The sequence below is a fragment of the Hyperolius riggenbachi genome, chromosome 11 (assembly GCF_040937935.1).
Source record: "Hyperolius riggenbachi isolate aHypRig1 chromosome 11, aHypRig1.pri, whole genome shotgun sequence".
Classification (NCBI taxonomy): domain Eukaryota; kingdom Metazoa; phylum Chordata; class Amphibia; order Anura; family Hyperoliidae; genus Hyperolius; species Hyperolius riggenbachi.
This window is the reverse complement of record NC_090656.1, coordinates 129,735,670-129,762,351: the sequence shown is the minus strand read 5'-3', so window position 1 is coordinate 129,762,351 and position 26,682 is coordinate 129,735,670. Positions and strand designations below refer to the sequence as shown.

The 26,682-nt window shown below is 43.8% G+C and overlaps 1 protein-coding gene across 3 annotated transcripts in view; it reads left to right on the top strand.

Annotated features, from left to right (window-relative positions):
- SLC25A22 (solute carrier family 25 member 22) overlaps window positions 1-26,682 on the top strand; it is a 219,944-nt gene that overhangs the window by 68,818 nt on the left and 124,444 nt on the right. The window contains exon 1 of one of the 3 annotated variants that reach the window (XM_068260275.1): window positions 9,390-9,737. The exons of the other annotated variants lie outside the window; for them this stretch is intronic. The gene's annotated coding sequence lies outside the window, so the exon portion shown is untranslated. Of the gene's footprint in view, window positions 1-9,389; window positions 9,738-26,682 lie in introns of those variants that run through there. 3 annotated transcript variants of the gene reach the window in all.

Below are 26,682 nucleotides of genomic sequence, written 5' to 3'. Positions count from 1 at the left end.
GTTCAGGTCTGCATTCTGCAGGTCTCTGGAAGAGAGACCTTTTGTCAGTTTTGCAGCTTGCTGCTGAGGAATTTGCATACGTTTGTCATGCAGATTGCCTAGCCACATCCTTTGTAGGCTTGCTCTATATATACCATGTGATATCACAGACCTGGGCTGGTCATAAGGGTTAGTCCTGTGAAACACTCCGGAGAGTGTCAGCCTTGCTCATTGTGTAAAGATTAGCTTAGAGTAATTCCTGGGACTGCACTAGGCAGGTTCCCTAGTGCAGTTAGGATTGCATATCTGTTTTGTTTGTCTGTTGCGATTGTTCTGTCCCAGCGGTGGTCGACAGGAAGTCGTTCTGATCTTTGTTCTTGGAGTATAGCTGGAGCAGCGGTTGCTACCAGCTATCTAATCTGTCTTGCCTGGATCGCACTCGCCTTGCGCTAGTGCTGTGGATCCGTCTCTCTCACTTATTCCTGTTTTCACCTGTCTTGGTGAGGTAACCGTTAAGCAAGCGCTCGCGTCCTCAGTTTCATGTTTGTCTGTCGGTGGTTAGTTAGGCGTGCTTGTCTCTGTTGTGCTTAACACGCGGGGACCGCGCATAAACGCGTGCACTGTTGCGAATGAGTGCGGTGTTCGCGTTTAGTTAGCGTTTGTTACTTTCCTTATCTTCTCATTGTATGATTTGCTGTGCCTTTGCTACTCTCGTGCTCTGCCTTGCTGTAGCCTTGTGTCACCTCTGGCAATCGCCTCTCCCGCGATTGCGTTCCTACTTCATATCTGCTGTTGTGTATGCATCGTCGCGGGTTGGCGACTAGTTTGGTGCACACACATACAATCTGTCCCTTTGCTCAATCTCATTCGCAATCGCTTCTCAGGCGATTGCGTTCTCACTCGGTTTCCTTAGTTGTGTGTCCGCCGTCGCAGGTTGGCGGCTAGATTGGTGGACATACATACATTCCTCATCTGTGCTTATTCAGTCTTGTGTCGCTGTTAGCAATCACCATCTCTGGCGATTGCCTTCTCACCTGTATCTTCCTGGTTGTGTGTTCATCGTCGCAGGGTGGCGACTAGATTGGTGAACACACATACCCTCTGTCGCTTTGATCTCTCTCTTTCAGGGCTATCTTGCCCTGAAAGAGAGAGATCTCTTTCTTCCCTTCGTGCAATTCCTGTCTTGCGTCTGTGGCAGGACAGAGGAGCTGTTCCTCTGCACTCCACAGCTCCACCTGCCGACAGGAATTTCCCTCTACAGGTGCATTGCACCTTTTGCTGGGTTCCCTCAAATTATGCGCTTGTGGAGGATTTCCGCAGTGTCAGCGCACGTCTTGTGCGCTGATCACGGAGAGAATTCCACAATCGTTACAATAACCTAGTAATTGTAGCCATGGATGTCTTTCAACGCAAGGAAAGCATCTAAGCCCCCTTTAAATGCAGGTATAGAGTTTGCCATAACGACTTCCTGTGGCAATGCATTCCACATCTTAATCACTCTTACTGTAAAGAACCCTTTCCTAAATAAATGGCTAAAACGTTTTTCCTCCATGCGCAGATCATGTCCTCTAGTCCTTTGAGAAGGCCTAGGGACAAAAAGCTCATCCGCCAAGCTATTATATTGCCCTCTGATGTATTTATACATGTTAATTAGATCTCCTCTAAGGCGTCTTTTCTCTAGACTAAATATTTAATAAACCCAGTTTATCTAACCTTTCTTGGTAAGCGAGACCTTCCATCCCACGTATCAATTTTGTTGCTCGTCTCTGCACCTGCTCTAAAACTGCAATATCTTTTTTGTAATGTGGTGCCCAGAACTGAATTCCATATTCCAGATGTGGCCTTACTAGAGAGTTAAACAGGGGCAATATTATGCTAGCATCTCGAGTTTTTATTTCCCTTTTAATGCATCCCAAAATTTTGTTAGCTTTAGCTGCAGCGGCTTGGCATTGAGTACAATTATTTAACTTGTTGTCGATGAGTACTCCTAAGTCCTTCTCCAAGTTTGATGTCCCCAACTGTATCCCATTTATTTTGTATGGTGTTAGACCATTGGTACGACCAAAATGCATGACTTTACATTTGTCAACATTGAATTTCATCTGCCATGTATGTGCCCATATAGCCATCCTATCCAGATCCTGTTGCAATATGACACTATCTTCCTGAGAGTTGATGATTCTGCACAATTTTGTATCATCTGCAAAAATAGCAACATTGCTCACTACTGCATCTACTAGGTCATTAATAAATAAATTGAAGAGCACTGGACCCAGTACAGACCCCTGTGGGACCCCACTGATAACGGTCTCCCATTTTGAGTACGATCCATTGACCACAACTCTTTGTTTTCTGTCCATTAGCCAGTTCCCTATCCATGCACACAGACTCTTCGCCAGTCCTTGCATCCTCAACTTTTGCACCAGATTTCTGTGGGGAACAGTGTCGAAGGCCTCTGCAAAGTCCAAGTATATCACATCTACAGTATTCCCAATATCCATATTGGCATTCACTACCTCATAAAAGCAGAGCATGTTAGTCAAACAGGACCTGTCTTTAGTAAACCTATGTTGATGCTGAGAAATAAGATTATTTTCTACTATGAAGTCATGTATAGTATCTCATAGCAACCCCTCAAATAGTTTGCATACAACTGATGTTAAGCTTACAGGTCTATAATTTCTTGGCTCTGATTTTTTGCCCTTCTTAAATAATAAGAAAACGTGGGCTGTACGCCAATCCACTGGGACTCTGCCAGTTGCAAGAGAGTCACAAAAGATAAGATAAAGGGGTTTAGCTATAACTGAACTTAATTCCCTTAGGACCCGAGGATGCATGCCATCCGGGCCAGGTGCCTTGTCTATTTTTAATTTATTTAGTCTTGCCTTCACTTCTTCCTGCGTTAAGTATTTAATATTACAGTTAGAAGATTGAGACTCTTCTGCCTCTGTAATTTGCAACAGTGCTGTTTCCTTTGTGAAGACAGAAGTAAAGAAAGCATTTAATAACTCTGCCTTACCTTGGTCATCCACCATTGAGTTCTTCCCCTCACTCATCCTTTAGGAGTCCTATGCAGTCAACCTTTCTTTTTTTAGAGTTGATGTACTTGTAAAACTTTTTTGGGTTAGATTTGATATCCCTAGCGATTTGATTTTCAGCTTCGATCTTTGCCAGCCTAATTTCTTTTTTACAATTTTTATTGCACGCCTTATAATTGCTTAGTGCAGCCTCGGTCCCCTCCTGTTTTAGGACCTTATAGGCATTCCTTTCCCTCTTCATTTTATCCCTAACCTTTCTATTCATCCATAGAGGCCTTTTTTATTCCTAGACATTTTGTTTCCATATGAGATATACATACTACAATATTGATTGAGAATAAGTTTAAAAGCTTGCCATTTCCCTTCAGTGTCCTCCCCTTGTAGTACATTATCCCAGTTCACCAAACTTAGTGCCTGTCTACTTTGATTGAACTTTGCTTTTCTAAAATTTATAGTTTTAGTGGTCCCGCTGCCCCGTGGCCTATCAGTCACCAGATCAAACGTTATCATGTTGTGATCACTATTTCCCAAATGTTCTTGAACCTGCACATTTGATACATTATCTGGTCTATTAGAAATGATCAGATCCAGTAACGCATTCCCCCTAGTTGGTTCCGTTATAATTTGAGTCAAATAATTGTCCTGTAGTGCTGCCAGAAATCTGCTGCTTTTACCAGAATGGGTAGCCTCAATACTCCAGTCAATGTCTGGAAAGTTGAAGTCGCCCATAATTATGACCTCATTTTTACTTGCAGCTTTTTCAATCTGCTGTAGTAATCGCAGTTCTGCAGCTTCATTAATATGAGGTGGTCTGTAGCATACCCCAATAAGCAATTGCCAACTTTTATTTCCACCATGAATATTTACCCAAACGGACTCCACATCTTCGCAATCTTCCTCCATCTCATCGATGAGGACAGCTGTAAGAGAATTCTTAACAAAGAGACAAACCCCTCCACCTTTTTTCCCTGTTCTATCCCTCCTAAACACATTGTATCCTTTTAAATTAGCTATCCAGTCATGGCTTTCATCCATCCATGTCTCGGTTATTCCCACAATGTCATAGCCTTTGTCATTCAGAATGAACTCTAGTTCGTCTATTTTATTTGCAAGGCTCCGAGCATTGGTTACCATGCACTCTCGCCTTGCACCACTGGGGCCCCAGCTTTAAGCCCAGCCAGGGCACTATCTGCATAGAATTTGTATGTTCATTACAACAAAGAAGAAATGTGTGCATCAACCAAGTTGAAACCTGATAAATCTGGCTTTGCAAATTTTGCCTAATTGGTTTATCACGAGACATTGCTCTTGCAAATATGCATTTGCTTTCGCATGCCAAAATATGCAGGGTCTAACACTAACACCGCAAAGCGGATGCCCGGTGGGGATTAGTTCATGCTACATTAGCACTATCCAGGAGCACCACGAGGAGGCTCCCCAATTCCCCCCATACAACCGGGGGGCCGGGGGCCCTCTCACCACTCGGAAACCACATAGCGGCACCCCGGAGGGGGAGGCTGGGGGGTGCAGGCACCTCCCCTAGCATGGCCAGCGCCGGAAAGAGCCGCCTGCACCCACCTCCAAAAATTAAAAACGCGCCTTAACGTTCATTGTGTTCTGCTGCATGTGCATGCCACCCCCCCCCCAAGCTTGTAGGGCTCAGGGGTAGCTCTCACGCAACACTCCAGAGGGGGGGAGGACAGGCGCAAACAGCCTGCTCCAGGGCTCTCCCCTCCTAGAACAAGCCATCCACCACCCGCCTCCAAAGGATAGAAATGCAACACTGATTACAACGAAGAAAAAATATGTGCATCAACCAAGTTAAAACATGATAAATCTGGCTTTGTAAATTTGGCCTAATTGGCTTATCACAAGACATTGCTCATGCAAATATGCATTTGCTTTTGTATGCCAAAATATGCAGGGTCTAAAACTAACACCGCAAAGCGGATGCCCTGCGGGGATTAGTTCATGCTACATTAGCACTATCCAGGAGTGCCACGAGGAGGCTCCCCAATGCCCCTGTACAACCAGGGGGCCCCAGGCCCTCTCACCGCTCAGAAACCACACAGCAGCACCACAGAGGGGTAGGCTGGGGGGTGCAGGCGACCCCCCCCCCCCACAAGTGTGGCCAGCTCCGGGAAGAGCCGCCACCTCCCAAAATTAAAATCAGGAACTTACTTAGACATTGCGTTCTGCTGCATGTGCATGACCTGGGCGCGACACATTGGAAAGGAGTGAAGCATGGGCCCCCCAAGCTGGTAGGGCTCAGGGGTAGCTCTCACGCAACACTCCAGGGGTGGAGACAGGCGCAAACAGCCTGCTCCAGGGCTCTCACCTCCTAGAACAAGCCATCCACCACCCGCCTCCAAAGCATAGAAATGCAATACCTATTACAACTAAGAAAATGCATCTGTTGCTGTTTGATGCACGCATACATTTTCTTCTGGTAAGAGTTTGTATGTTCTCCCCACATCTGTGTGGGTTTCTTCCGGGCACTCCGGTTTCTTCCCACATCCCAAAAACATACAGATAAGTTAATTTACTTACCCCTAAACTTGGCCCTAGAATATGATGGGTATATGATTATGGTAGGGATTAGATTGTGAGCTCCTCTGGGGGACAGTTAGTGGCTAGACTATATACTGTACGCTGTAGAGTGCTGCGGAAGATATCAGTGCTATAAAAAATTCTGAATAAAATGTGTATATATATATATATTTCACAAATATAGCGAAACCGAGAGTTAATAATGCATTTGCATTTACAATATAATCAGATTTGCTCTGTTATAAATATGTCACATATTATTATTATTTAGTATTTATATAGCGCCGACATATTACGCATCGCTGTACAGTGTATATATATATGTCTTGTCACTAACTGTCCCTCAAAGGAGCTCACAATCTAATCCCTACCATTGCCATATGTCTATATTATGTAGTGTAAGTACTGTAGTCTAGGGCCAATTTTTAGAGGGAGCCAATTAACTTATCTGTATGTTTTTGGAATGTGGGAGGAAACCGGAGTGCCCGGAGGAAACCCACGCAGACACGGAGAGAACATACAAACTCTTTGCAGATAGTGCCCTGGCTGGGATTCGAGCCAGGGACCCAGCGCTGCAAGGCGAGAGAGCTAACCACTACGCCACCGTGCTGCCCGATGCATACATATGGCACGATGCATTAATAATAATGAAATTGTTCCAGATGGAGCATTTTATTTACTTGGGATCAGTTATTTTTGGCTTGACTCTCATCTAAATTTTAATTGTACAAATTCCTGCCAAAAGGAACTGATTTTACATTAATTAACAAAAATTGTAAGTTGATTTGACTTTTATTGGTGCTAAGAAGCAATGTTTGTTCACTCTAAAGTGCTGACCCTACATTTTTCGAATGGAGATTTACCGGTAGTTCTTTTAAAGAACGAGGGTCAGCAATACTATCGCAGGGAACTGGGAGACATCTCGGAGCTCACTCCAACCTGAATTATCGCAAATTCTTTCTGTTTTAAGAAAGCAAACTTTTGTTTTATATATATGAGTAGATAAATACTTGTTCTACTTACATAACATATGTATTGTACTGTCTGCATTTTTATTTTAGTGAATTGTATATAGTAAATAAAGAAAAAACTGTCCCAGGCATTTTCCATCTTTACTGCCTCTGACTGGAACCAATCCTGATGTCATTTCCTCCCTTACTCCTTCGCTTTGTAAACACCTGAGGAGAAAATAGATCAGATTTCAGCAGCTTCTGGAGAGGGGGGAGGTGATTTCTCTTCTATTTCCTTTCTCAGCCTTGTGTCACACTGAACTGCCTTCAGCCAATCAGCAAGGAGCAGGAATGTGCGAGGGGAAGAAGGGAAGATAACAAGCTTCCCGCTCCCCTGCAATGTATGAGAAAAGAGCCATGCCGAGGAAGATAAGATTCATTACAGCAGACCCATTTATGATTATGTTGGAATGCTTGCAATGCAGGCTCAGGATGTAGATTTGATTTTATGGCTTTAGGCTACTTACACACTAACGCAACGCCTAGTGTGGTTGTAGCTGGACGTTACATTGAGCCGCGTTGAGCGGCTCTTCACACGTCCTGTGATGCGTACTCTTGGACGCATGCGGCATCACGTGGTCCCGCCGGCCAATCGCCGCACAGAGCGGCGCTCCAGGAAGTAAACCCTGCAAGTCACACCGTGCAGTGAATATTAATTAGCCATTTGCCTGGCCGAGGAGGGGGAGTCCTCCTCCTCCAATACTACTGAGCATGCACAAACAGTCTAACGCGGCTTAGCCACGTAGAACGCACAGCATGCAGCACTTTAAAATAACGTGAAGCGTTACAATGTAACGCAACGTGGGCACTGTGAACAGCCCATTGATTTTTCATTACTGTGCGGTAGGCTGCGTTACGGGCAGCAGTAACGTGCGCCTGTAACGTCTCACTGTGAAAGCAGCCTTAATGCAATTATCATGCTGTATTTATTAACCACTTCAGCCTTCAGTCATTTTTCACCTTATGCATCCGAGCAATTTTCACCTCCCATACATTCGCCAATAACTTTATCACTAATTATCACAATAAATTGATCTATATCTTGTTTTTTCCGCCACCAATTAGTATTTTTGGGTGATACATTTTGCTAAGAATAATTTTTTTCTAAATGCATTTTAACAGGAATATTAGGAAAAAAATAAAAAAATTAATTATTTCTCAGTTTTCAGCCATTATAGTTTTAAAATAATGCATGCTACCATAATTAAAACCTATGTATTTTATTTGCCCATTTGTCCCGGTTATTACACCATTTAAATTTTGTCCCTATCACAATGTATGGCGCCAATATTTTATTTGGAAATAAAGGTGCATTTTTTTTAGTTTTGCATTTATCAATATTTACAAGCTTATAGTTTAAAAAATATTAATTGTATACCCTTTTCACATAAAAGTTCAGACCCTTAGGTAACTATTTGGTTTTTTTTTCAAAATTGTAATTTTTTTTATTTAGTTAAACATTTTATTTGGGTATTTTTTTGGGTGTGGGAGGTAAATAGTTAATTTTAAATGTCATTTATTGTGTCTTTTTGTGATAAAAATGTATGTGCATGTAGTTTTACTATTTGGCCACAAGATGGCCCCAGTGATTTTTTTGTTCTATCCTGTGAGCGAGCATTCTCGCTTACAGGAACTATAAGGAGGACATAATTATTTATTTTTTTCAGAAAGACTGCAGCCTCTAATGAGAGGCTGTCGTTTTTTCTACCGGGGACTTAGATCAATGAATGGGAACTGTGTTCCCACCCAGGGCCGGGCCGAGGCATAGGCTGGAGAGGCTCCAGCCTCAGGGCGCAGTGTAGGAGGGGGCACAGAATTCATTCAGCTGTCATTCATAATTGTGTTTGAAGCAGAAAGAAATAAGAAAAGGGGATACATGGCAGTGACTGCAAGCCAGATAACTAGATATTAAGGTGTTGGGGAGGTTGTGGGCCCTGTGGCCCTCTTAGTCTAATAGCAATCAGTGTGTGACAGCTGAGGTGGGAGGGAAGGAGGGGCGCACTTTGGTGTCTCAGCCTTGGGTGCTGGAGGACCTTGTCCCGGCTCTGTTCCCACCGCTTCTCATATGTGAACATTCTCATAGGGAATCATTTCACAAGCACTTTTAGGGCGATTTCTAAAACCGCCAGTGCTTAAACAAATATGCAAACGCTCATAGTGTGAATAAGTCCTAAGAATGTCATTCTATGCCATGATCTTCAGCACACTGGTGATCCTCAGAGAGTGCCTTAATTTTAAGAAGCTCTAGTGCTCAGGATGGTATTCTGGCATCAGTGACAGGTGTACTTTAATAGCTGATCACAATTGTAGGCTGCACAGCCTTTCCGCACTGAATACCCTCATCTATACCGGTTTTTTCCAGGAAGCATTGTGTTTCCATAGAAGCAGCTTGCATTGTAAAGGAACTCTATTGTGCTTTGTATGATCAAAACGCATACAGAAGGCGCTCTTGCCTTCCAGCACCCACATTTTCCGAATGGTGAAAGTCTTCAGGCTTACAGAGAAAATGCAATACAAATTAGTAAGTCTTATTAATTTATTTACAAACCTTATTTTTGCATTGCGTTAATTTGATTTGATGTGCTTATATTAAATCCAATCTCTGAAGCACTCATAGGGTTAAGTAGAAAGGAAGTGACAATACTTTCCTGCTGTGCTTTGATCACTGTTTCTCCTTGACCATAACTCCCGCCTCTTAAGGGGTGTCATCAGCCAATCAGAAAGCTGACCTATAATCCTCCCTACTCTGTCCCTAATGTGAAGAAATCCAGCAGGAATTCTACTTTCCTTCATTCTAATGGGACATATTTTTTTTTTATCACGAGAATGGAATGAAGCCTACAAACAGGACGTCCTGCAGACCTTGTGCCTCTGCACCATCTCTGCAGCAAAATTAAAAACATCACAGTGAAGAAATGCCGCTTATTACATGAAAAGAGCATCGGCTGCCGAGCTTCGGGAGAGAAAGGCTCAGAAGCAGCTTATGTACTGAAGGCTGCTGCAGGAACAGACAGTGATCTATGAAAGGGGCTTTGAAAGCATTACAATTCTCAGTTCAGCTGGCTTCCAAAATCGCTTGTCATGGTCCAATCAAGATAACACAGTGTTTTATACAAAGTACTAACGCCACAGAAAGCTAGTTCATCTCACAAACATGTAGGTCAGTGAGATAACGGTAGCGAATAAAGAACTGTATGGGGTGCTTTATTATTCTATTTTACTGTATAGCTCAACATTTTATGCACTATTGTAAAATGAACATGTTTCTTTAGCTAAGTTTTTGTGTATCTTCTAACTGGACCCCCATATGGGAAACATACGCATCTTCCCAATGTTTTGTGTTTGTTTTACAATCTGTTTACCTAACAGAATATATTTAAAGCTGTCATGTTGTGGATTGCTGTAAAAATACATTTGCATTGTGTCACTAATGGGGCTCTCTTGAGCTCTAGAGGGTTTCTCAAATTTTGGTGGTTATGGAAGTCCAACCATGCACCATCCATGTTCTGCTCAATCTCTTTGGTCCTGCCTAGGCCCCTCCCTCACCACTTAGACCACATCATATATATGGGGTTCCACACCAATGCAGAGTTTACACAGTAGTCACATGGGATGGGAAGAAAGGACTTGACATCAGTTTTATTTCCATAGAGCTTCAGGGACCTCTTAGGGCTCAGGAGATCTTAGTTAATGACAGCGGTGCTGTGTGCAATGACCTGCATGCGTGTTTAGCAGAAGATGCAGAGATGGTGAAGATACAAGAGTGAGGGCCCATTTCCACTATCGCGAATTCGTGGATGGGACTTTTTCCACTTGTCAGGATTTCTGAGCGTTTCTGTCCGCGTGAAAAATTTGCATGGCAGGCCCATCAGAATTCGCATACCGCTATGCGGGTGTATGCGAATTTTCATGCGAATTCGCACGCAAATTCGCATGAGATCAATGTAAAAGCACACAGGCACTGACATGGTTAAATTTGCATACAGCGTCATTCATGCGAATTCGCATAAAAATTTGCATACACCCGCATAGCGGTATGCGAATTCTGATGGGTCTGCCATGCGGATTTTTCACGTGGACAGAGGTCAGCAGTGAGTGACAGTAAAGCCTGGAACTCACTACAAGTCACAAATGGCAATCGTCATTGCTAGCGTTTTGAATTAGCGGTTTTTAAGCGATTTCATGAGTGTTTTCCGATGTTTTTCGTAATGATTTTAAAATGTGTACACTTTTTGTCACCAATCGTGATTAATTCTGATTGGTTGTTTCAAATGATTATGATTTTTTTTTTACAGTTTGCAGTAATTCAAAATCGCACACAGATCGCAATGTGTAGCGATTCATTAGCAATTTGTCATTGCTTCAATACTTTACATTGGAGCGCAAAAGCTCCCACAATGCTGCATGTCCTGTAATTGCGATTTTCCTAATCCCAATCGACCCAGTGGAATCAGTCCTATCCACTTACATTGGCAAAGTGTTTCAGGAAATCGCTATCAATTTAAAGTGATCCCTAAATGCTCAACAAAACGCTCTAGTGGGTTCCTACACTAAGGCTGTTTCAATACAATGTTATTACTTAAGTGGAGGATAGTGAGGAGGTACGTTTAAAGGTAAACTCTGGGAGTTGATGGATAACTTACTGAACTTTGTAATTTGTAAAGCTCAGTTCCAGGAAAGAAAAAGGTTTTGAGTTGTTTGTAAAAGGGTTTCAACCACTTTTGGTTTTTTACTGCTGTCTGTATCTCAGTTACAAAGTTTTCCAATCATTTTTTATCCTTGAAACCTCCATGGCTGTAATATGAAAAATGTTGCTCTCAAGAACAGGAAATCAGGGACAATATGTTTTCTTATAACAGTTTAAAGCGGAATATAACCCTGCCTTTCAACTTTGCTCTAAAACATTATTTACAGTATATTATATGCAACCAGCATTTTTTTTTTTTACTAGACCAGCATTGGAAGGGTTACACAAAGCTTTAAAGTTCCTGGAGATTTCTGCAGACGCATCCGAAGCTGAAATAGATACATTTTGTTTACATAAATGTATTTAAGTGTTGAATGTGACTCACTCTCTCTGACTGAGAAGGAGCTTGGAGGACAGCCAAAGAGTGTGTAACATTTCTCAATAGATACATTTAACTAAATAGAATGTAACACTCTGAACTTCAGCATATCTCTCCACGGAACTTGAAACCTCTGTGTTTAACCCTTCCAATGCTGGTCTAGTAAAAAAAAATGCTTTTTGCATATAATATGCTGTAAATAATGTTCTAGAGCAAAGTTAAAATGCAGGGTTATATTCCGCTTTAAAGAGACTCCGTAACAAAAATTGCATCCTGTTTTTTATCATCCTACAAGTTCCAAAAGCTATTCTAATGTGTTCTGGCTTACTGCAGCACTTTATACTATCACTGTCTCTGTAATAAATCAATGTATCTTTCCCCTGTCAGACTTGTCGGCCTGTGTCTGGAAGGCTGCCAAGTTCTTCAGTGTTGTGGTTCTGCTATGAACTCACCCTTCCTGGCCCCTCTATGCACACTGCCTGTGTGTTATTTAGATTAGAGCAGCTTCTCTCTTCTCTCTTATCTTTTACAAGCTGGATAAATCATCCTCTGAGCTGGCTGGGCTTTCACATACTGAGGAATTACAGACAAGGGCAAAGCTGTTTGCAGGAAGAAAAGAGCAGCCTGAAACTTCAGTGCATGGGGGAAAGAAACACACAAATGATCTCTTGAGATTCAAAAGGAATGCTGTATACATCCTGCTTGTGTATGGATGTATTTTTCTATGTGTGGACATACTGTACATCAACCTACTTCCTGTTTTGGTGGCCATTTTGTTTGTTTACAAACAAACTTTTTAAAACTGTTTTTAACCACTTTTAATGCGGCGAGGAGCGACGAAATTGTGATAGAGGGTAATAGGAGATGTCCCCTAACGCACTTGTATGTTTACTTTTGAGCGATTTTAACAATACAGATTCTCTTTAAGATAAGTTTTCTCTTCTCCATCCTACAAAACTAGGTTGTTGCTGTCTATGTCTGTCTATGGACTGGTGCACACTACAAAAGCTTTTTAAACGCTAGTGATTTTAAAAGCTCTTGCTAATGCAGTGCTAGGGGGGATTTAAAAAAAATAAACATCGCTCCAGTGTGAACACAGACATAGGATAACATTTAGCAAGAGCTTTTAAAATCGCAAAGCGCTTAGAAAAGCTCTTGTAATGTGCACCAGAGATTTAGCGACTTGCTTTCAGGTCTGTAAGTGAGGCACAGACAACAATGAAGATACAAAAAAATTAGATTCCTTTCCATTAGGCAACAGCAGAATAAAAGTGGATAACATTTTTTAAATTTGCTAGGAGGAAGTGGTGGACTTACCTCCATAAAGCAGAAAAGTAGCAATCACATTTATTATATAGTACCCCAAAAGTGCAACGCGTTTCGCAGGCCGAGCCCGCTTCATCAGGCAATAAACGTGGGAACAAAACAGAATTCCAGCAATAGCAGGTGTAGCGCCTCAGTCGTGTCCACCCCTGGTGGAGGGGTGATCTACCCCTTTTTCTCATCTACAGAGAGCGACTTCTTAGCCCTGAGTGAGGACAGGTCTAATCTCCTCACTTGCTTATACAGTGGTTGCCTGTGTGGTAACCCACGTTTGTGAGTATATTCTTCTCACTGATTTGCCGTACTTCGTTTATGTTTATGTTTTAACATACTACACTATATCGGGCTCTCGGTTTCTCTACATTTTAGATTCCTTTCCATGTTAAAAACCAAAATCTGCAAAGTCGCATAACGTGCCCCTAACGCAACGCCTGGTGGTGTCTAAGCAGGACGCCAGAGTGAGCCGCGTTATGTAGCTCTTGGTGCGCTCTGTGTGTCTCCGTGGCGCTGATTGGCTGTCGGGACCACGTGATGCGGAGTGTTACGTGGTCCCGCCAGCCAATCAGTGCACAAAGCGGCCACTCCAGGAAAAAAACACTGCACGTCAGCAGTGCAGTGAATGTTAATTAGCCATGTGGCTAATTACTGCGCATGGGCAACCAGTCTAACGTAGAACGCACAGTATGCTGCACTTTCTCAGAACGTGCAGCGTTACAGTGTAACGCAACGTGGGCACTGTGAACAGCCCATTTAGTTTTCATTGCTGTGAGTTAGGCTGCGTTACAGGCTGCATTAATGTGCGCCTGTAACGTCTTACTGTGAAAGCAGCCTGAGGACCTAGACTTAAAGTGCACCCGAGGCGGCATAAAAAAGTTAAATACTTACAGTACCTAGGTAGAGGGAAGCCTCTGGGTAGTATAGAAACAACTAATGGGTCAGCACCACTATAAGTAATTAAAGGGAAACTTCAGCATAAACAAACATACTGTCATTAAGTTACATTAGTTATGTTAATTAAAATAGATAGGTAATATAATCTCTTACCCACCCTTTAAAAGAACAGGCAAATGTTTGTGATTTCATGGGGGCAGCCATATTTTTCATGGGGGCAGCCATCTTTTTGGTTGAAAAGAGGTGACAGGGAGCATGAGACACAGTTCCAACTGTCCTGTGTCCTGATTACCCCTCCCAGCTGCGCGCGCTAGCCTTCAAATCTCAAATTTAAAATTTAAAAAAAAAAATGCACCAAAACAGCAGAAGGAGAACAACAACATCATAAATCCCATCATGCTTTGCACAGCATCAGGGGAAAAATGCCCGGGCAGTTTTCTTTGCAGCTAAAAATTAGGCTTGGGTAAGAAAAACAAAGATCTGAAGCTGTGAAACTGTTAAAGAAACACCAGGCCTTTTCAGTGATGCTGAGTAGATTTTTAGTCTGGAAGTTCACTTTAAGCTCTTTTACTGCATGAAAATGTTGGCCGTAGTTTTATGCAGTAAAATAGCTTAATTACTTATAGTGGTGCCAACCTATTTGTTGTTCTTGGACTTGTGTATCTCTTGAGACACTGGGGCCGGGGTCATGGCTAGAGTTGGGCCGAACCTCTGATTTTAGGTTCGCGAACTTCCGCGGAAGGTTCGGTTCGCGTTAAAGTTTGCGAACCGCAATAGACTTCAATGGGGATGCGAACTTTGGAAGAAAAAAAAATTATGCTGGCCACAAAAGTGATGGAAAAGATGTTTCAAGGGGTCTAACACCTGGAGGGGGGCATGGCGGAGTGGGATACACGCCCAAAGTCCCCGGGAAAAATCTGGATGTGACGCAAAGCAGCGTTTTAAGGGCAGAAATCACATTGAATGCTAAATGACAGGAACAGTACAGGTTTACAGTGGCGGGTTCACAGAACAGGTATGCAGTGGCAGGTTCACTGAACTGAACAGGTATGCAGTGGTGGGTTCACAGAACAGGTATGCAGTGGCAGGTTCACTGAACAGGTATGCAGTGGTGGGTTCACAGAACAGGTATGCAGTGTTGGGTTCACAGAACAGGTATGCAGTGGTGGGTTCACAGTACAGGTATCTATGCAGTGGTGGGTTCACAGTACAGGTATGCAGTGGTGGGTTCACAGAACAGGTATGCAGTGGTGGGTTCACAGTACAGGTATGCAGTGGTGGGTTCACAGTACAGGTATGCAGTGGTGGTTTCACAGTACAGGTATGCAGTGGTGGGTTCACAGAACAGGTATGCAGTGTTGGGTTCACAGAACAGGTATGCAGTGGTGGTTTCACAGTACAGGTATGCAGTGGTGGGTTCACAGAACAGGTATGCAGTGTTGGGTTCACAGAACAGGTATGCAGCCAGGAACAAGCTAAGCCTAACTAATCTTTCCCTATGAGAGACAGTCTGCAGCAGCTCGCCCTACTCTCACTAATGCAGGCACACGAGTGACTGTAATGGCCGCCGCTGCCTGCCTTATATAAGGGGGGTGGGGCTCCAGGGGCTAGTGTAGCCTAATTGGCTACACTGGGCCTGCTGACTGTGATGTAGAGGGTCAAAGTTGACCCTCCATGTGCATTATGGGGCGAACCGAACTTCCGCAAAGGTTCGCCTGCGGGACGCGAACGCGAACCACGGAAGTTCGCATGGAACCGTTCGCAGGCGAACCGTTCGGCCCAACTCTAGTCTTGGCACACTTTTTCATGTGGTGCTCCTTCAGCAGATGATTCTGGATTGTATTGGATGCCACACACAGACCCTCTGAGCATAAGCGTTATCAGATATGTTCTGGTGGCTGTGCTTCTCCCGTGTATGAACGCGACCATTCTGTGCCTGTGTAAGTACGGCCACACCTGTTCAGTAAGCCAAAACTGCTCCTGTACAAGTGGCTCTATGCTACTGCCCAGACATGACCGTAGTTGTGCCAAATGGCCGCACTGATGCATGAAGGGGAGCACAGCTGCTAGTTAAAAGAGGGTCCTGGCCAGCGGTTTCGCACCACTGCATTTAGTCTATGAGGTATGTTGACAAAGGATTTTTTTTCTATTAGACTCGGTTCACTCTAGAGCCAAAACACTGAAACCATTGTCCATTTTACGGATCACAAGAACTGGTGTTTTTAATAGGATCCCCTTAAACATGTGCATTTGCAAAGGATCCATTAGATCCGGTGCGACCAAAAACGCAAAATCCTGCTCTCCACTATTTTTCTGGATAAGTGGATGTGTTTCCCATAGAAATGTTTCCCATGGTGGAAATGCATCTGCTACACACTCTACAAGGACCTCAACGGACCATCGGAGCGGATCTTGCACTGTCCACTTTAGCTGGTGTGGTCCAAGCCTTAGTTTAGATCTCCTAATAGGAGCAAAGTCTTTACTGTAGTATAGATGCATTATTGATCATCAATTATTATTTTTTTACAGCTGGGTACAAAGACGCTATCCTTCGCAACAGGGAAGTTATGCTTTGTAAGAGGGAAGTTATGCTTTGTAACATGGAAATTATGCTTTGCAACAATTAAGTTATGCCTTGTAACAGGAAAGTTATGTTTTGAAAGTAATCTCTGTAGATGGGAATGGGCGACCTGTCATTGCCAGCTTGTCTCCAGGGCTGCTATCCTCATCCTTGTGCCACTACTTATTGAGCCATTGATCTGGAACAAACCTGCAGCCAGTGAAGCAACCTGCAAGCTCTGGACTAAATTATTAAATAGCCTTTTCTCCACATAGTCTGCTGACAGTCTCAAAAGTTAAATATAGCTTTTTACCAAGTAAAGCACATGCCGCTTCTCATTTTCCTGCTCCTCTCAGACTTGGCATTCTTCATTTCCTTTCTTACACACACATTAGTTTGCACAAATAACACAAGCACATGATATTACATATCCTGACTGTTCTGGCATGCAAAACAATTTGTTTGGTTAATATGCATGGGTCAATTGATAACATTTTAAAGGGAACCTGAGGTAAGAGACTTATGGAGGCCAAAATATTTATTTCCTTTAAACCACTCCTCTACTAGGGGCTTTTCCCCCTTATGGACCAAAGCAATTTTCACCTGTCAGCACTCCTCCTATTCATTCTCCAATAACTTTATAGCTACTTATCACAATGAAATTATCTATATCTTGTTTTTTTCACCACCAAGTAGGCTTTCTTTGGGTGGTACATTTTGCTAAGAATTATTTTATTCTGAATGCATTTTAATGGGAATAATAAGAAAAAATGGAAAAAAAAGCATTATTTCTTAGTTTTTGGCCATTATAGTTTTAAAATAAAATGTTCTACTGTGGATAAAACCCTACACATTTGCCCATTTGTCCCAGTTAATACAACGTTTAAATTATGTGTATAGTATTGTATTGTGCCAATATTTTATTTGAAAATAAAGGTGCATTGTTTTTAGTTTGGGTCCATCACTAATTAAAAGCCCATATTTTCAAAAATATCAGTAATATACCCTCAGGACATACTGTACTGTAAAAATTTTTTTATAATATGCACATTTTTGGGGGGTTAACTATGGGAGAGTGGGGGAGGTAAGGGGTTAATTTTAATGATATATATGTTATTTTTAATAAATACAATGTATGTAGGTGTAATTTTACTATTTGGCCACAAGATTTCCTCACACATTTTCTTCCTGCCACGAACAGGAAGTAATGTGTGTAAGTGTACAGTTTTGTTACAATGACGCAGGCATCTCATTGATGTCGGCGATCATTGACAGGGACACTTAGATCAGTGAATGGGATATGTGATCCTATTCACTGATTTCTGGGCTAACGGGCGGTGACGAGAACGCACATGGGCGTGAGAGCGGGCGCGTGCACAGCGGCAATCGCAGCAAGGGATGTATATCTTGACCCTGTACAGGAACTGAAGTCCTGCAGGGCGTAGATATACTGCCGCAGGAGGGAAAAGTGGTTAAACCGACCTGAACACCATTATTGATTTTTTAAATTAACCTTCCCATTAGGGAGGTTCTTACTGGTGTGTGCCTTGGGGGGGGGGGGGGGGAGGAATCATAATTTACATACAGGGTGCTGCTCCTCTAGCCCCCAGCCCAAATGGCATTTGTCATCTCCTCCAACCAACTGGCAACATCTTGAGGATTTTAAAGCTCCCAGCAGTATCTCTCTTACGTGCGTGCCGCAATGCATGCTGGGAGATGAAGACTGTGGATGCGAGTACAACTCTGTACTCACATTTATGGACCACAGCTCTTGTGGCATGAACTGCAAGATTAACTGCATGCTTGTTTCAGGTGTGGGATTCAGACACTACTGACCAGAAAGATTAGTAGGAATGCCAGGCAACTGGTATTTTTTAAATTAAATAAATATGGCAGCCCCATATGTCTCTCACCTCAGATTCTTTTAAGACATTACATTTTGGAATGCTATAAGAATTGGCATTTGCCAGGAGATACAATTTTTCTGATGGCCTTCATAGCAAAGGGCACAGAAACCAAGGTCTAGAATCAGTGGCTGCACATGGAAAAGAGAGGCACTATTTGTGTCAGTGTGAGCCAGTCTGGCCATTTTCTGACTTCCAGATCTGTCATGTTTGGTGTTTTTCTAGCTATTTTGAATAAACTCTAGAGCAGTGGTTGTCAGGAACCGGCCCGCGGCACGCCTGCGTATACGGTTCCCGACTGCGGGTTTGACCAGATCAAGCGGGGAGCAGCCTTATTCGAGCTAAAACAAGGCTGGGACCCCTCAGAACACCTCTCACTGCCACCACTAGCGGTTCGCTAGAAACTTCCACTCTGCTGTCGAGTCCTCAGCGCGCACTCCGCGTTTTCGTATTCGGGTCAGCTTTGCGCTTAGGCCGAATACGGGAACGCACCCACACACACACACACACACACACACACACACAGTTGCAATCTTACACTGTAGTGAAGCAAAAAACCACTAAGAGTCATTCCGAACGATACTGTTAGCCACTCTGCTGTCGCTACTCGCACTGGCGTTTTTCGTACGTTGGGTCAGCTGCGCGCTTTAGGCCAATGTATGACAAACGCCCCCACACACAATGCAATTACAATTTCATATGGTAGTGTTGCTCAAGCGTACAATTAGGCATGAACTTATACACGGTTACACTTCAGTCTCTTCTAGGCTATGAGTGTTAGTTTAGTACGGCAGAAGTCAAGCTTATTAAATAATAATTTAATATTCCAGGGAAAAAAGTGGAACAATGCAGAACAGAATATATACAAAGATTACAAAAAACAAAGTAGAAAAGTTACAAAATTAAGAGTTACAAAGATACACACAAAAGCGATTTGCTTACCAAATACAGGGATCCAGATAGAAGAATCTTGGACTTTTGTGGACGGACACAGTTCTGGCTTTGACCAGGAGCCCCTTAGCTTGGGCCGGGAGTCCAGCTGCCGCTACCGTCAGAAGAGAACTGATTTGAGGTATCTGTCCCCTGGTTTTTATAATGAAATATTCGCCTCGAGGCTGTAAGCCTGTGTGGACGGGGGGGGGGGGGGGGGGGACGACTAGATTTAATTACATCCTCAGTCATAATTGGATTTCCAGAGATCCAACATCCACTATAGTACACACACCCAACAAAAGACTTCCTTAGTCCAATTTCCCCAGGTTACAATGTCTATACATCTAAAGATTGCCTGTAAACAGACACAGACAATCACATCCGAGATTGTCTGCTATTGTTCTCCCTCAGGTGACTGCTAGTGGCCTAATAAGCCCCTTCCTTGCCTATTGAAGGTGACTGGTCTATTCAATAAGACACTGGCAGTTCCTTTGATCTCTGCCCTGAATGACTGTTTTAATCTACATACAGACATATCCAGGTGACACCTTTCAAAAGCCAGACTGGCTGGCCTACCTACACCTCTGACAAAATATATAGCTGAAGGCGATAGAAAATGAAAGAAATATGTTCCTGTTATCCTTACATCATCAGCACCCCAATATGTCACCACAGTGGTTCTTAACTATGTTCGATCAAACCCCATGTTTTGAATTCGAAAAATATATTTTTTTCCATCTACGAAGGGTTCGGACTATAAAGGGTTGGGTGAATGTAAATATGAAACTTGTGGGGTTCCGTAGCGGCAAGAAGGTAAGGAACCGCTGCTGTAGAGAGACTGTTGTGTGTGAAAATCCCTGACGATCAGGAGTTACAGAAATAATCTACCCTGATGGATGAATGCGGGGATGAAACATGAATAAAGTGACGAGAGGTGGTGGAGATGACACTGTGGGAAGAAGCAGCAAACATTCCTGTGAATGGACCACTAAAACCCTCATCGAGTTTGCAATGCTGCAGCTTGTTTTTGGTCTCTAGCACCCACTAAGATTTATATTAAAGCCGCAGGGGTCTTTGGAGGTCCCAGGGCCAAGAAGTGAAAGAAAATGTAACAAACTGGCACATGCCACATAAAAGAGCTAAAGTCAGGAGTCAAATCTTTTTCCAGAAAGTGCACGTTCAGTGAGTGTTGGGCGAGGGAGCGCTGGGCTCTCTATGGACTTGTTCACACTATAAGCGTTTTGGATTTTTTTTTAAAGCGCTAGCGATTTTAGAAATCGCTCTAAAAGCGAGTGTGCAATGATTTCTTGTTCACATGTGAGCGTTTCTATTTTAATAAAACCATAAACGCGCTACATGTACCATTTTCTGAGCATTTTGGTCAATGGAAGGTATAGGGAAATTGCAAAGGGCTTGAAAAAGCGCTTTTAATTGTGATTTCCCAATCGATTTTAAGAATTAAGAATAAATACATTGTATTTATTCATTTCAGGGTCAAAGAGATCACTTCCTGACTGACATCCAGTGTTGCCAACCTTTCACGTTTTTTTTACTGACAAATACCTAAAAATGTACTGACAAAAGATTTTTTTTACTGACAAAATCCCCTGCGCCGCGCTGAAAAATGGGCGTGGCCACGCAACAGAATGTGGGCGTGGTCGTGGGTGGGGCCAAATATACATCATTTTAGTATTGCTGTAAAAGGTCTGCCAGGGAAGTTTGAGCTCTGCCATAGTGTTTCCCCCCCTTCCCCCAAAATACATGTAATCTTACAGCATTTCACCAAAAATCCACGTAATCTGGCAGAGGTTCTTCCAAAATACAGATAATATGGCAGTGGTTCCCAAAAAATAGATGTAATCTGGCAGCAGCGATTCCCCCCAACATACACATAATCTGGCAGCAGTTCTCCAAAATACATTTTATCTGACAGCAGTGGTTCCCCAAAAATAGGTAGCCCCAGGTCTATAGGTGTCCCCAGAATAGGTGGCCAGGGGTATAGATGTCCCCAGAACAGGTAGCCAGGGGGAGAGATGTCCCCAGAACAGGTAGCCAGGGGTATATGTAGGCAGGGGTACAGGGACGGTTCTAGACTGGCACATATGAGGGGGCAGTCAAATGGGTAGGGGGCAACATGTTCGAGGAAACTTTGCGCGCCGCGGCGACAAAAGTGGGCATGGCAAGTAAATGCACATGAGAGACAGCGTTTCCCCACTAAATGCACATGAGAGATAGCCTTTCACCAGTAAATGCACATAAGAGACAGCCTTTCACCAGTAAATGCACGTAATGACAGACAGCCTTTCACCAGTAAATGCACGTAATGAGAGACAGCTTTTCACCAGTAAATGCACATAATAAGAGACAGCTTTTCACCAGTAAATGCACATAATAAGAGACAGCTTTTCGCCAGAAAATGCACATAAGAGACAGCTTTTCACCAGTAAATGCACATAATAAGAGACAGCTTTTCACCAGTAAATGCACATAAGAGACAGCTTTTCACCAGTAAATGCACATAATAAGAGACAGCTTTTCACCAGTAAATGCACATAATAAGAGACAACTTTTCACCAGTAAATGCACATAATAAGAGACAGCTTTTCTCCAGTAAATGCACATAATAAGAGACAGCTTTTCACCAGTAAATGCACATAATAAGAGACAGCTTTTCACCAGTAAATGCACGTAATGGCAAACAGCCAGTGTCCGCAGTATATGTAGCCAGAGGTATATGTCCCCAGTATATGTAGGCAGGGGTATATGTGCCCAGTATATGTAGCCAGAGGTATATGTCCCCAGTATATGTAGCCAGGGGTATATGTAGCCAGGGGTATATGTGCCCAGTATATGTAGGCAGGTGTATATGTCCCTAGTATATGTAGTCGGGTATATGTCCCCAGTATATGTAGGCAGGGTATATGTGCCCAGTATATGTAGCCACAGGTATATGTCCCAGTATATGTAGTCAGGGAGGGTTATATGTGCCCGGTATATGTAGCCAGGGGTATATGTGCCCAGTATATGTAGTCAGGGGGTATATGTGCCCAGTATATGTAGCCAGGGGTATATGTGCCCAGTATATGTAGCCAGGGACATATGTGCCCTGTATATGTAGCCAGGGGTATATGTGCCCAGTATATGTAGCCAGGGGTATATGTGCCCAGTATATGTAGCCAGGGGTATATGTGCCCAGTATATGTAGCCAGGGGTATATGTGCCCAGTATATGTAGCCAGGGGTATATGTGCCCAGTATATGTAGCCAGGGACATATGTGCCCTGTATATGTAGCCAGGGGTATATGTGCCCAGTATATGTAGCCAGGGGTATATGTGCCCAGTATATGTAGCCAGGGGTATATGTGCCCAGTATATGTAGCCAGGGGTATATGTGCCCAGTATATGTAGCCAGGGGTATATGTGCCCAGTATATGTAGCCAGGGGTATATGTGCCCAGTGTATGTAGCCAGGGGTATATGTGCCCAGTGTATGTAGCCAGGGGTATATGTGCCCAGTATATGTAGCCAGGGGTATATGTGCCCAGTATATGTAGCCAGGGGTATATGTGCCCAGTATATGTAGCCAGGGGTATATGTGCCCAGTATATGTAGCCAGGGGTATATGTGCCCAGTATATGTAGCCAGAGGTATATGTGCCCAGTATATGTAGGCAGGGGTATATGTGCCTAGTATATGTAGCCAGGGTTATATGTGCCCAGTATATGTAGCCAGGGGTATATGTGCCCAGTATATGTAGCCAGAGGACCTGTGCCCAGTATATGTAGCCAGGGGGTATATGTGCCCAGTATATGTAGCCAGGGGTAATATGCTCAGTATATGTAATCGGGTATATGTCCCCAGTATATGTAGTCAGGGTTATATGTGCCCAGTATATGTAGCCAGAGGACCTGTGCCCAGTATATGTAGCCAGGGGGTATATGTGCCCAGTATATGTAGCCAGGGGTATATGTGCCCAGTATATGTAGCCAGGGGTATATGTGCCCAGTATATGTAGCCAGGGGTTTATGTGCCCAGTATATGTAGGCAGGTGTATATGTCCCTAGTATATGTAGTCGGGTATATGTCCCCAGTATATGTAGGCAGGGTATATGTGCCCAGTATATGTAGCCACAGGTATATGTCCCAGTATATGTAGTCAGGGAGGGTTATATGTGCCCAGTATATGTAGCCATGGGGTATATGTGCCCAGTATATGTAGCCAGGGGTATATGTCCCCAGTATATGTAGTCAGGGTTATATGTGCCCAGTATATGTAGCCAGGTGACCCCCCCCCCCCCCCCCCAGCAGGAGGACAGCAGCGCAGTGAAGGGAGAGCTGTGGCATCAGCGGTGCAGAAGAGGGGCAATATCCCCCCCCCCCTTCTCTCACCTTAGTGCTCTCCCTCCCTCGCTGCCCCCTCCTGAACTAGTGCTGAGTGGCTGGCAGGCGGCAGCGGGCGAGACTTACCTTCCTTCTTGTCGCCGGCGCGGGATGATTTGCCTTTCAGACCAGAGCAGCAGAACTTCCGGCGCTTTGAGCGAGGTAAGTCCCGCCCGCTGCCAAACGCCACCACTCAGTCAGCACTAGTTCAGGAGGGGATAGCGAGCGAGGGAGGGAGAGCACTAAGGTGAGAGAAGGGAGGGAATATTGCCCCCCTTCTCCACCGCTGCCCACAGCTCTCCCTCCACTGCGCTGCTGTCCTGCAACAGAGGGGGCGGCCGACTGGCCGCCCTTTTACGGACGCTGCTGAATTCCTTACGGAATTCACGGGCAGCTTATTTAGTATCAAAATTTACGGGCTGCCCGTAAATTTACGGGCGGTTGGGAACACTGCTGACATCCGAAAGTGAAAATCTTAATCGCTCAGCAAAAGCGCGTAGGAAAGCACTTTTCTAAGCACAAAGTGCAGGGAAAAGCGCTTTAAAAAATAGTTCTATAAATCGTTCAGCGCTTGCGATAGCGCTGGCGATCTATAATGTGAACAAAGCCTGCCACTGGAATAGCGGATCCAGCAGCCGGAGAGTTCCCGGATTACTGAGGTGAGGGATAGCATTCAGCAAATGTTACATATGACATCAGCTTGTGGAGGTGCACAACATGTGAAATGTCCAATAATGAATCCTGGCCAGACTTGTGGAAAGGAGACTTGTGCCTTGGGCGGCCGACTACACACGCTTTCAGCCTTACATTCTTGTGAGTGTCATTTTACTTGCAATTTTATTAAAAGTGATTTAATGCATCATTGGAGTGCTCTCTCTTCTCTCTCCCAGTACCTGAAGCCACCCAGTAGAAGAGCAGCAACAAGCGGCTTATTTCATGAGGATAACACGTATTAGGGCTCATTTCCACTATTGCGGTGCGGAATCGCCTGGATTCCACCGCTGATTAAATCGCATGCGGATGCGATTCCCCATGCGTTTTTTGCATAGGTGAGGGTATATGCGATTTTAACCATGTCACTGCCTGTGTGAATTTACGTAGGTACCTATACGAATTCGCAGCAAATAACGCATGGGGAAACCGCATGCGATTTCCCTATTAAATACATTGCATGCAATTCACATGCATTCCACTCGCAGGTGAATTCTGCGGCTCTTTTGTGCGTTTTTTCACCGCTGAAAAAAACGCACCTCAACAACGCTACAGTGGAAACGGGCCCATCCACTTGCATTACATGTGCGAATCCGCATGCGTTGGACGCAAACGGATTTGCGATAGTGGAAACGAGCCCTTACTCCTGAAGTCATTCCACTATTGCAGCAGTGCAGGAAAACAATCTGTCCTCAAAGTCTGTCCTCTTTAACCACTTAACCCCCCGCGGTACGAATTTCTCCGTCCCTTTTTCCCCCCCCTAAAAAACCAGGGACGGAGAGATCCGTACCTTCCGCGCTACCGCTGCTGTCCGCGCTCCCGCCACTGTCCGCGCTCACGCACGCCGCCGCCCGCTCGCCCGGAGATCAATGAACGGGAAAATCCATTCCCGTTCGTTGATCTAAGCACCCGCAATGATCTGCTGCTGCTTTGAGAAACAGCGTGATCATTGTGGTTTACCCTGCCTCGTACTGCTTCCTGTAAGCGTCCTTCCGGACGCTTACAGGTCGCATGTAAACAAACACACTGTGGCCATCTTGTGGCCAAATAGTAAAACTACACCCTAAAGCATTTTACATATACAAACACATTACATTTACACAATAAATTAACTCATTACCTCCCACACTCCCCAATTTTTATTTTTTTTTGTAATTAAAAAAAAAAAAAAAAAAAAATACAATAAAAAAAAAACGTAAATAGTTACTTTAGGGACTGAATTTTTCAAATATTTATGTCAAGAGGGTATAACACTGTTACTTTATAAACTGCAGGCTTGTTATTAGGGATGGATGCAAAACTGAAAAAAATGCACCTTTATTTCCAAATAAAATATTGTCGCCAAACATTGTGATAGGGACATAATTTAAACGGTTTTATAACCGGGACAAATGGGCAAATACAATTCATGGGTTTTAATTACAGTAGCATGCATTATTTAAAAACGAAAATGGCAGAAAACTGAAAAATAATAATTTTTTTCCACATTTTTTCCTATTTTCCTATTAAAACACATTTAGAATAAAATAATTCTTGGCATAATGTCCCACCTAAAGAAAGCCTAATTGGTGGCGAAAAAAACAATATATAGTTCATTTCATTGCGACAAGTAATAATAAAGTTATAGACGAATGAATGGAAGGAGCGCTGAAAGGTGAAAATTGCTCTGGTGTTCAAGGGGTAAAAGGCCTCAGTGGTGAAGTGATTAAAGGGGACCTGAACTCAAAACATCCTCTCTGCTCTAAAAGATACACAACAGCATAATAACCTTAAACAAAAAACATTTCTTTGTTACAGTTAATACAAATCCTAAAATAAATCTGTAGTGTTTCTACTTCCTGATTCATGAAAGCAGACACATTGTTTACATCCAGTGTTTTTGATGTGTCTGATCCTGCTGTCTGTAAATTTGCACTGCCCAGCATGCGCAGTAGGAGCCTGTGCTGCCACATTTAATATTTAACCTCCTTGCCGGTTATTCCGAGGTCAGCTCGGGGTTACCTGCGCAGGAGGATTTCTCAGGCCCCGCTGGGCCGATTTGCATAATTTTTTTTTATTGCACGCAGCTAGCACTTTGCTAGCTGCGTGCATATTCCGATCGCCGCCGCTCACCGCCGATTCGCCACTACCCGCCGCGCCGCCCCCCCTCCAGACCCCTTGCGCAGCCTGGCCAATTAGTGCCAGGCAGCGCTGAGGGGTGGAACGGGATTCCCTCTGACGTCCATGACGTCAGCGACGTCATCCCGCCCCGTCGCCATGGCGACCGGGGAAGCCCAGCAGGAAATCCCGTTCTGAACGTGATTTCATGCATACTCTGATCGCCGGAGGCAATCGGAGT